The sequence below is a fragment of the Equus quagga genome, chromosome 3 (assembly GCF_021613505.1).
Source record: "Equus quagga isolate Etosha38 chromosome 3, UCLA_HA_Equagga_1.0, whole genome shotgun sequence".
Lineage (NCBI taxonomy): Eukaryota > Metazoa > Chordata > Mammalia > Perissodactyla > Equidae > Equus > Equus quagga.
The window spans coordinates 31,840,941-31,853,493 of NC_060269.1; the positions used below are offsets into that span (position 1 = coordinate 31,840,941).

At 39.4% G+C, this 12,553-nt stretch overlaps 1 protein-coding gene across 1 annotated transcript in view; it reads right to left on the reverse strand.

The window, feature by feature from the left end:
- INPP4B (inositol polyphosphate-4-phosphatase type II B) overlaps positions 1-11,689 on the reverse strand; it is a 749,608-nt gene extending 737,919 nt beyond the window's left edge. Inside the window, exon 1 of the mRNA XM_046657053.1 lies at positions 11,523-11,689. The gene's annotated coding sequence lies outside the window, so the exon portion shown is untranslated. The remainder of the gene's footprint in view (positions 1-11,522) is intronic.
- Positions 11,690-12,553: the final 864 nt, after the last annotated feature.

Consider the following 12,553-nt stretch of genomic DNA (forward strand, 5'->3'; position numbering starts at 1 on the left):
CCAGAAAGGCAATCTTTCAGAATGGAAGGAGAGATAAAGCGTTTCCCAGGCAAGGAAAAAGTAAAGGAGTTTTATCACCAAGAAACCAGTTTTATAAGAAATGCTAAAGGCACTTGTTAGGTGGAAAAGAGAAGACCGCAAACAAGAATAAGAAAATGCTCCAATAAACAAATAAATAAAACCATTGTTGAAGGCAAAAATACAGTAAAGGTAGCAGATCAACCACCTATGAAGCTAATATGAAGTCCAAAAGTACTAAAATTATCTATTTCCATGATAAGAGAGTAATGGATACACACACAAACAAAGAGCTTAGATATGATATCAAAAACATAAAATGTGGGAAGAGGGGAGTAAAAGAGTAGAGTTTTTAGAAAGAGGTCAAACTAAAGAAACCATCAACTTAATACAGATTGCTATTTACATAGGTTATTATATATGAACTTCATGGGAATCACAAATCAGAAACCTATAATGAATACACAAAGAATTAAGAGAAAGGAACGCAAACATAACACTAAAGAAAGTCATCAAACCACAAGGGAAGAGAGCAAGAGAAGAAGAAAGGAACAAAGAACTACTAAAACACCAGGAAGAAAATAACAAAATGGCAATAAGTAAATTCTTATCAATAGCTGCATTAAATGTCAGTGGACTGCTCCAATCAAAAGGCATAGGGTGGCCAACCAGATAAAAAATAAGACTCATATATATGCTGCATACAAGAGACATACTTCAGACCTAAAGACACTGACAAACTTAAAGTGAAGAGATAGAACAAGATACTCCATGCAAATGGAAATGCAAAGAAAGCTGGAATAGGAATACTTATAACAGACAAAGTAGACTGTCAAACAAAAACTATAACAAAAGACAAAGAAGGGCAGTACATAATGATAAAGAGAACAATCCAATAAGAGGTTATAAAACTTGCAAATATCTATGCACACAACATAGGAGCACTTAAATACATAAAGCAGTTATTAACAGACATAAAAGGAGAGATAGACAGTAACACAATAATGGTAGGAGACTTTACCACTCCACCTACACCAATGGACAGATCATCCATACAGAAGATCAAGAAGGAAACATTGCCCTCAAATGACACATTAGACTAGATGGACTTAGTAGATATATACAGAACATTCCATGCAAAAACCACAGAATACATATTCTTTTAGAACACACATGGAACAGTCTCAAGGATAGATAACATACTAGGCCACAAAACAAGCCTCAATAAATTTTAAAAGATTGAAATAATTCCAAGCATCTTTTCAGTCCACAACGGTATGAAACTGGAAATCAACTACAGGAATAAAATTGGAAAAGCCACAAATATGTAGAGATTAAACAAAATGCATCTAAACTATGATGTGGTCAATGAAGAAATGAAAGGAGAAATCAAAAAGTACCTGGAGACAAATGAAAATGAAAATATCACATGCCAAAATTTATGACAGACAGCAAAAGCAGTTCTAAGAGGAAAGTTTATAGCAATATAGGCCTTCCTCAACAAAGAAGAAAAAGCTCAAATAAACAATCTAACAGTGCACCTAAAGGAAGCCGAAAAAGAAGAACAAAGCCCAAAATCAGTAGAAGGAAAAAAATAATAATAATCAGAGCAGAAATAAATTAAATAGAGACTAAGAAAAACAGTAGAAAAAATCAATGAAACTAAGAACTTATTCTTTGAAAGGATAAACAAAATTGACAAACCTTTAGCTAGACTCACTGAGAAAAAAAGAAAGAAGGCTCAAATAAATAAAACCAGAAATGAAAGAGGAGAAATTACAGCAGACACCTCAGCAATACAAAAGATTATAAGAGAATACCATGAAAATGTATAAGTTAATAAATGGGATAACCTAGGAGAAATAGAATAATACAACCTTCCAAAACTGAATCAAGAAGGAATAAAGAATTTGAATAGACCAATCATCAGTAAGAAGATCAAAACAGTAATCAAAAACCTCCCCAAAAATAGAAGTCCAGGACAAGATGGCTTCCCTGGTGAATTCTACCAAACCATCAAAGAAGACTGTATATCTATCCTTCTCAAACTCTTACCAAAAAATTGAAGAGGAGGGGAAGCTTCCTAACTCATTCTATGAAGCCAACATCACCCTGATACCAAAACCAGACAAGGACAACACAAAAAAAGAAAAGTACAAGCCAATATCACTGCTGAACATTGATGCAAAAATCCTCAACAAAATACTAGCAAATCAAATACAACAATACATTAAAAAGATCATAGACCCTGATCCAGTGGAATTTATTCTAGGGATGCAGGGATGGTTCAACACCCACAAATCAATCAATGTGATACACCACATTAACAAAATGAAGAATAAAAATCACATGATCATCCCAATAGATGCAGAGAAAGCATTTGCCAAGATACAGCATCCATTTATGATAAAAACTGAATAAAATGGGTATAGAAGGAAAACACCTCAACATAATAAAGCCCATATATGACAAACCCACAGCTAATATCCTCCTCAATGGAGAAAAACTTAAAGCTATCCCTCTAAGAACAGGAACCAGCAAGGATGCCCACTTCCTCCACTTTTATTTAACATAGTATTGGAAGTCCTAGCCAGAGCAATCAGGCAAGAAAAAGAAATAAAAGGGATCCAAATTGGAAAAGAAGAAGTGAAACTATCACTGTTTGCAGATGACATGATTTTATATATAGAAAACCCTAAAGAATCCACCAAAAAACTTTTAGAAATAATAAATGAATATGGTAAAGTTGCAGGATACAAAATCAACATACAAAAATCAGTGGCATTTCTATACACTAACAATGAAGCAGCAGAAAGAGAAATTAGGAATACAATTCCATTTTACAATTGCAACAAAAAGAATAAATATCCAGGAATAAACTTAAAGAAGGAGGTGAAAGACATACACTGAAAACTATAAAACACTGTTGAAAGAAATAGAAGAAACAAAGAAATGGAAAGATACACCCTGCTCTTGGATTGGAAGAATTAACATAGTTAAAATGTCCATACTTCCTAAAGCATTCTACAGATTCAATGCAATCCCTAGAAAAGTTCCAATGGCATTTTTCACAGAAACAGAAGAAAGAATCCTAAAATTCATGGAGAACAACGAAAGACCCCAAATAGCTAAAGGAATCCTGAGAAAAAAGGAACAAAGCTGGAGGTATCATACTCCCTGATTTCAAAATATACTACAAAGCTATAGTAATCAAAACAGCACAAAAACAGACACACAGATCCGTGGAACAGAATGGAGAGCCCAGAAATAAAACCACACATCTATGGACAACTAATTTTGAACAGGGGAGACAAAAACATACAATGGAGAAAGGAGAGTCTCTTCAATAAATAGTGTTGGGAAAACTGGACAGCCACATGCAAAACAATGAACATAGACCATTATCTTACAGCATACACAAAAAATAACTCAAAATGGATTAAAGACTTGAATATAAGACCTGAAACCATGAAACTTCTAGAAGAAAACATAGGCAGTATGCTCTTGCACATCAGTCTTAGCATATTTTCAAGTACCATGTCTGACTCGGCAAGGGAAACAATAGGAAAAATAAATGAATGGGACTACATCAAACTAAAAATCTTCTGCACTGCAAAGGAAACAATCAACAAAACGAAAAGACAACCTAACAATTGGGAGAAGATATTTGCAAACCATATATCTGATAAGGGGTTAATATACAAAATATAGAAAGAACACATACATCTCGACAACAAAAAAACTAACAACCCAATTAAAAATGGGCAAAATATCTGAACAGACATTTCTCCAAAGAAGATATACAGACGGCCAACAGGCACATGAAAAGATATTCAACATCACTAATTATCAGGGAAATGCAAATCAAAATTACAATGAGATATCACCTCACTCCTGTGAGAATGACTATAATTAACAAGACAGGAAATAACAAGTGTTAGAGACGATGTGGAGAAAAGGGACCTCTCATACACTGCTGGTGGGAGTACAAACTGGCGCAGCCACTGTGAAAAACAGTACGTAGATTCCTCAAAAAATTAAGAAGAGAACTACCATACAATCCAGATATTCCAGTGCCGGGTATTTATCCAAAGAACATGAACACAGGAATCCGTAAAGAAACGTGCATCCCTATGTTCATCACAGCCTTATTCACAATAGCCAAGACTTGGAAGCAACCTAGGTGCCCATCAAGGGACAAATGGATAAAGAAGATGTAGTATATATACACAATGGAATACTACCCAGCCATAAGAAATGATGAAATCTGTCTATTTGTGACAACATGGATGGACCTTGAGGGTATTATGCTAAGTGAAATCAGTCAGAGGGAGAAAGTCAAATACTGTACAATTTCACTCATAAGTAGAAGATAAAAACAACAAACACATAGAGACAGCGACTGGATTGGTGGTTACCAAGGAGGGAGGAGGACGAAAGGGGTGATTAGGCACACGTGTGTGGTGATGGGTTGTAATTAGTCTTTGGGTGGAGAACATGATGTAGTCTACACAGAAATCGAAATATAATGATGTACACCTGAAGTTTATATAATGTTATAAAACAACGTTAATGCAATAAAAAAATTAATGAAATACTTGAAAAATTTTAAATAAATAGTAAAATTAAAACCCATAAAAAAAAGATCTTGCGTGATGAATGGCCCATAGGAGATGCTCAATAAGCGCTGATGATGATGTTGTTGTTGTTGTTGATGATGATGATGTTAATGTTGTTGTTGATACTGATACTCATCTTCATCTTTCCAATTAAAAACTTTTGTAAGACATAATATCCCTCAATGCTTGTGAGGATGGAGATATGACTTATGTACTTCTAGGAAGAATGAAAATGGGTGCAATCTCTCTGGAAAGTAATTTGGCGAGATGTAGAAGGAGTTTTTCAAAGGTTCATCCTCTTTATCCAGTATACTACTTCTAAGAATCATTCCTAATAAAACAGTGAAAAATATAGACAAGGAATATCAGAAAAAGAGGTCAGACAGAAAACATTCATCACAGTATGATAATAGGAAAAAAAAAGCCAATAATGTAAAAGTCTAGGTTGAGAGTATGGCTAAACAAATAATAATGATTCGTATGCCTAACTCCCAGATAGCAAAAGAAAAAAAGTTAGAGAAGAGTTTACAGTCATGGGAAACGTGATTTTCTTTTGTATTCATTGCTCTATAGCAGGACAAAGCTTAGCACAGTACTGGCAGATAGTAGGTGCTCAATTAACATCTAAACTGAATTGAATAGCAGAATTCTAAGTAAAAAAAATCAAAACACTCATTTTCACACACACACTTGCAGATACTATCATCTCAACTTTTATAAAAGAATTACAGGAAATCCTAGAAAGAAAGATGATAAAACGCTAACAATACTGTCTTTGGGTGATTTTTTTCTGCCTCTTTGGACTAATCTCTACTTGACAAGTTTTTGCCAGTGGAGATTTATTACATTTATAATCAGGGGAAAAAATGAGTAGAAAAAAGAAATCAACTAGAAGCCAACAGGCTCAATTATTTCTCATCACACTATTCTGTGTATGTACCATTCTTCACTCCCACCCAAAATATAAAATGAGAAATGGGAATATGAATAGCATGAATAAATTGGGAAGCAGCCTGTAAAACACAGCCCGGGAAAGGAAACATTATAGTAAATTTTAAAAATGTAAAAAAATCATGTGTCTAATATTAAGAAAATTATACAGAGGCTTTGCTCCCTATATAATCTATACATACGAAAAATATGGTATGACAAACTCTTTAGATACAAACTACTTGTTTTCTCTACAGTAGAATTATATTTGCTCCTAGACACATAATGTTAAAGATTTATACATGGTAGTTACTGTCAATTTTTTGAAATCTAAAAACATTCTATTCATTAAAAATTTCAACTCAACACAAAATCTAAAAGGTATGTTTTAGGAGATCCATGACATTCTCAAAGGGGAGGGTCAAACAATTTCTCAGATTCCCAATTCTCAAACACACTCAGAAGGGATAATTAGCCCTAGAAAGTGAAGTGCCATGTCACCTAGAGCATAAAGTCACCTGGAGGTGTGACCACTGGGCCAGTGGCTGGACTCACTCACTGAAAGGTCAGTTTCCAGGACTGTATAATCTAAATTCACACCTCAGCAAAATTACAGATTACTATACATCAAGTACCTTTATGATGGATGGTAAAATCTTGACTCATGCAAACTAAATTCTTGCATGCCAAGGGTCTCCTGTATCTACAGTAGCTACCTTTTTAGAAGTAAAATGTTACACCAGAGAACTGTGGTGAGAGGTATGCAGACAGTCAGTATGTTTTCCTCTAAGAAGCCTCATGAAGTCATTGGTTTATCAAGTATGTACTAACGACCTAACATGTTCAAGGAATATTGCTGCATGCTTCTGGTGATTCAAAAATACGACATAGAACTTAAACTGGAATTCATTTCTAAATTATATAAAGTCTGCCATGTTTTAGAAAAACTAATTCAAGTGCTTAATTTACCTAATGCCAAGATTTCTGACTTTTTAAGTAAAATATGTAGTGTTATTACAACACCAATTCTTTTAAAAATTGCCCTTCATATGATACCTATTTTTACGAATAGCTGCTTCACGAGAATATTTCATTTGATATAATTTCTAGGATTTGCTTCCAAAATCTCCAGGGAGGGAAATAATAAGTGGGATTGTGGATGAAACAAGAATGGCCATCATTTGACAATTATTGAAGCCAGTTGACGGCTACATGGGAGTTCATTGTAATATTCTATTTTTTATTATGTTTGAAATTTTACACAGTAAAAAAAAATGTTTAAAGGAAGTGTATTTCTTAATTATGCCAATTTATATTGATTAACTTTTCCCTTGGTCTCCATTCCCGCAACAGCCACATCCAATGAGCATGGCTGAAATGTCTTCCATATCGATCTTGAGGAGGGTCTGATAAAGTGGCTGAACAACGCAGAGGTCCCATTCTGGTCCCATGATTTATGACAAAATAAATTGATTAACTTTGCCATGACCCATAATTTGATCATTCAGCCAAAGACAGGGATGCCTACATCCAGATTAACCAAACAGAAATGGTTTAGATAAATTTCAGCTGTCATAATAACCAATAAAGACAGTGCTACATGGCCAATCCAATTCGGTCATTGTGGTGGCCAGGCCATCACTATTACATTAGGGGATCTACTGAAGTGTCAGTGAGACAGTCTGCACTTTTTTTTTTAATTTGTCCCAAGGGCAATGAGATAGAGAAAAATTTAACAATTATAGCCTTCGACTCCTAGAAAAGAGAATTTGCTCAGCCTGCATAGTGAGAAGATTAGGATTAAAATACAAATGGTTAACACAATGTCTATTTTAGAATGGCCACATGGGGTTTTTTTCTATCATCTTCATTTAATTTCCCCTTTCCCTTTCTCTTACCCAGCCATAAGCAGAATTTTGGCACATTTAATTAAATTAATTCCTAACAATTCCTCATAAGCAGACCTCACATAAAAGCAGAGTGTGTTAAATATTACAGTCAAATCTTGAAAGAATTACAAACAATAGATCTTCTAAATACACTACTAAGGATGTAGCTGCCTGTCGATTTTAATTTCATTAACTCACTCATGATACAAATAAATTCTGTTTAAAAGAAAAGCTTTAATAATGAATATATTGCAATTAAAATGACCCAAGGCTACTAGGCATTGCATACTGCCACCTAGTGCTAAATGTCTCTTTAACTCCAAATGCACAATGGACATCTTCAGGAAAGTGGAAATGCTCTATTTTAAAGCAAATTTATCCAGAAAGACAGATCTGAAACAGTTATTTACAATTGCTTCAAGATAAAAAGGTTACTAGGAATAAATGAAATTACATATACCTTAAAATCAGCCCTGTCTCATAAATTCAAGTAGGAAAGATCTGATTAGATTAGAAAATGTAAAAAGTTACAGGTTTTGTTAATAAAGACATGATTTTTCGAGGGCTCCACCACACAATTAGGACACCTACTTGGAATGGCTGCCCAATGTAGAAGACAGAACTTACTCAAAATATTGCAATTTAAGAAACTCAGCTTGGAAAACATGATTGAAGAACACATATCATATTAAAATCCAACTCTTTACACTACGTTGGGATTACATCTATCATGATAGTTCAATATTCAGTAAAATTACAAAGTCAATTGAAAAAAAAGTCTAAAGTTCCAACTCCTAGATATTCCATTGGCCTTATGGAACACCACCTATAACAAGATACTTCTAGGAAATGAGACAGTAGATATGGCTGAGTTGTATATGAGAAAAATCCCGCTGCAGTTACAAATATACATGCAATACAGTTATAATAATAAAACTTCATAAGCATTTTTAAAATGCTCCTATTAATCTACAAAGTAGTGAAAATATATAAAGTGAATGAACTAACAAGTCTTGATTCAAATGACAATTGTGCCTGAGACTGAAGATTTCTTAGAATTTTCTCACATATCTTAATGTGTTTTCTAGGTACATACCGCATTGACAGTTTTGGAAAATAAAGGCTATGTGCATCTTGCACACAAAAATGCAATCAGGGCAACATCATTTGGATTTATCTAAAAATAAATGTTTAAACTGAAATTATTTCATTAATAATCTCATTTCTTAAGCCTGAATATGAAAGTATGTACGTATTGATGAGCGTGTCCTATGGAGCTCTATAATCAAGAATGTCTAACTCAACATAAAAAAAATAGTAACAATATGGCCTATGAAGTAGATTTCCTAGGGCTTAGAAAGATAGAGAGGACATGTTGAAACACTAAGGTACTGAACACAGAAGAGCTTTCAACTGAACATAAACACCTAACTTGAGATTATTTAAAACAGCACCTTCCTAGCTATTAAAATCCTCATGGTTGTGAAAGACAAGAATTTATTCCATATAGATTACAAAAACTACGCTATTTGGGTATGTAACATTAGTACTTGCTGGGGATTGCTCACTGTGAAATAAGAAAATGTAATAAATATTCAGGAAGCATTTTACTCGCTAATTATGATTCCACAATTTCTTTAACTTTGTATTCTCAGATGTCAGGTACTTACTTGGAAACTGACATCCATTTGGTTGCTAAGAGACATGAGATCAGTTTGCAGTTTTTTCTCTGTCTTTAAGAGAACTGCCCTGTTGGGTTCTGCCTCAAAGTACTGAAAGTGAACTCTCTTACCCATGTGGGGATTTATATTACCTGTACTAGAAGATACTCCCAGGTCTCAGAAAAGAAATGAATTACTTTCAATTTGCACAATTTAGAACAAATATACAGCTTTTCCCTAAGCTTAATGATTTTCCACTTCACACAACTAGAATATAATAGCATTATTTTAAAACCAAATTTAACTGATGAGTCTATGAGTATTTTGACCAAAGTCTTATGAAAAAATGAAGTCATTCAGTCAATTTGCATCCCCAAAGTGAAGCTCAAACTCAGCATTTTAAAAGGATTTCCTGCCTGTAACTTTGACCATGTACTTTTTTAAACAGCTGGAGGAACAAGACTAAACTTGGTCTATCTGATTTTTCTTATACTTTTTCAAAGGATCAAAAGCAAAACACAATTATAAATATGTACATCCTAACTGGTCATTAGTTTATCACCAATAAATACTGATTTGTCTAATCAAAGAGATTAGTCCTAAAGTAAGAGTGGTATTTCAATGAGCACATATATTTCCTAATGACACTGAGCAAGTAGACTCTCTTCAAATGCACATTTCATAACCTTTCAAGGACAATCTTCTAAATCACATTTTAAAGAAATACGCTGAAAAAGCATTCCACTGCAGTAGCATTTTACATTGCTACGAATCCAAGAGGTTCAATGTTTAACGCCATGTACTTATGAGAAAGCCATTGATCATTTACTCTGATTTCATATCAATGCTTTACTGGAGTATATCTCAAAGGAACACAAGATAATGCATTTGTCTACTAAGTGAGACAATGCCCACTTGCCCAGTCCTCTTTTTACTCAACTTGCACACCATCAGCCAGCTGCCCTGTTGGTGACTCCTTGCACCTTATATGCTGCTTTAGCACTAAATCATTTACCATTTTTGGTCCAGAATCCATTAAGAAAATTCCCGTTACAAGCAAGATATATAGTTGTACACCTATAAAAGAGCTATCTAGTGCCCATCTTGAGGGAAAGAAGATGAATTTACTCCCTGTCTTCTGGGGTTTTACTTATTTTATAGAGCCACACCTTTATAAACAAGTTCTGTCACACTGAGAGGAAGGAGATATACAAAAGGTAACACCTGGAGTCATAAAATGTAATGACCTCAAATAACACATCTCAGAAAGAGGGAGGAAACCTGGTTCCGGAGAAGAAAAAACAGAAGCAAAGCGAGTGAATCTACATCATTAAAACACGAGTAACAGAAAACCCTCCCAGGTTTTTCCAGTAAGTTTTGTGCAGCAGTAGCAGCAGCAACAATCTCATCAATACGCACATCCTCACCCTCATAAAACCTCTTGGCCCCAAACAGAAACTGCTGGTCCCTCTCCACCGTGTCCTCAGGGGCAGAAACCACCACCCAAAAGGGAAGCGATTTCAGAGGCGTAGGGAAGGGCAAAAGCAGGTTATGTGTAGCTCCAGCATCCTCATCTTAGTCCCAGCTGCAAGCCTGAAAGTCCGTTCAGGAACCAGCCCCTGGCTCCCAGACATCCCCCGGCCTGGGCCCTCCCCTAGAGGTGCCAGAGGCGTCAGACTCCAAACAATGATCTCCTCGCCCCCTCAGCACCCCCACTTCCCCGTGCTCTCACTCCAAGACCGTGGCTTTCTAACCTTTAGCGAGACCTCTTTGGGGTAGGACAAGACATGTTTGGTGGCCAAGAGGAGAAGTATGGGCTTCTTTGCCGGAATGAGTTGCTGCGGGTGGTCACGGAGAGGGGCCCTTTTGGAAAAACCAGGACATGGGGCAACTCAGACCTCAGTTATCTGTCGCCCTCACTCCCACCCTCCACCCCTACCTCTCGCCTTGGAGATGACTTCTCCTGAGGCTGGCGGCGGCGGCAACTCGGCGGCCGGGATGGGGGTGAGAGCGAGCCCCCAGGCCACCGCAGCCTCGCCAAAGGAACCGCGCAGGTGGGCGCAGCCTCGGAAGGTCAGAGTTACCCGGGGCCCGGAGAGTGTGAGGGGGTGAGGGTGAGCACGCGCGTTTGCCGGGGCTAGGGGAGCTCGGCAAGAGGGTCAGCGAGGTGACAGGGGTCCCCAGCAACCAAGGAACGACAGCACTCCTTAGGCGACAGGGCTGGAGGGGCCATTGAGGCTGCAAGACTGGGAAACTTGATGCAAAACACCCAGGCTTCCCCTGCCAGGACGTGCCCCCGCGCTCTCAGACCCGCTCCAATGCCTCCCGAATCACCCACCGTCACGCACCCCATCCTGTAAAAATGCCCCCCGCCCCAAGCCCTCGGATCCGAGGCGGGTCATTACCTCTCCCGGAGGCGGAGTGGGGGGCGGCAGCGGCAGCAGCAGACACTTTTAGCCTGACTTTCCTGCGTTCGCGTGTGAGCGTGTGCGCGCCGAGCAGGAGCTGTAACCTGCTATTTATAGACCGGAGCCTCAGCGCGCGGGGCTGGGCACCCGGAGGACGCGAGCAGGCGGCGGCGGCGGCGGCGGCGGCGGCGGCGGCGGCGGCGCAGGGCGCGGGCCGCTCCCGAGGCTCCCGCGGCTCCCGACTCCCGGCTCCCCGCCCGCCGCGCGCTCCCGGGAGAAGTTGTCACCAGCGCGGCTGCCTCTCCGGCTGCTCACACGCCCCCTGGCACAATTGCTACTTTCTCCCCACCCCTCCCCCACCCTCTCCGCTCCTCTTCCTCCTCCTCTACTCGTGCCAAGTGGTCTCCTCCCAATGTCACCGGCGGCCGAGGAGAGACAGCGGCGGCAAGCGACCGTCGCGCAACTGGCGCAGCTCGCTTCCCGCTACTAAAGGAGTGGAGTTGGTGTCCCCGCCGCCCAGCCCGAAATGACCGAAACACGCTTGCTCGGTGTGCTGACCTTACACCCCCTGACCCTCGGCTGGGCCCCTCTGCGAGCAGAGACGGTCGCCCAGCCTGGGCTGTGGGAGCACCGCTGCAAAGCAGTGGTGAGGGGCGACCCAGGGCCGCCAAGCTGCGCCGGGGGCTGGAGAAACCGCGGGGATCTCTAACCCGCGGGAGGAGGCGCCCCAGCCCCGGGCCACTGGCAGCGCCCGCCCAGATCGAGGCGGGTGGGAGCGGGAGGCAGTGCTCCCAGTTCTTCCCCCGGACTTGCGCCTGCCCCCACGCTGGGGCCCGTCTTTCTCGCCACTGCTCGGCCTTGGCCGGAGTGGAGGTCTGGCGAGGGAGACCTGGGCACCGGCGCGGCTTCCAGCTCAGCGCAGCCCACGGCCACCCACCGTCAGCCCTCCAGTCGCGACTGGGGAGTGAGGCCGAGCTGCTCCCAACAAGCGCGACACCCTTTGGCAGCCCGGGTGAATGGGGACGCAT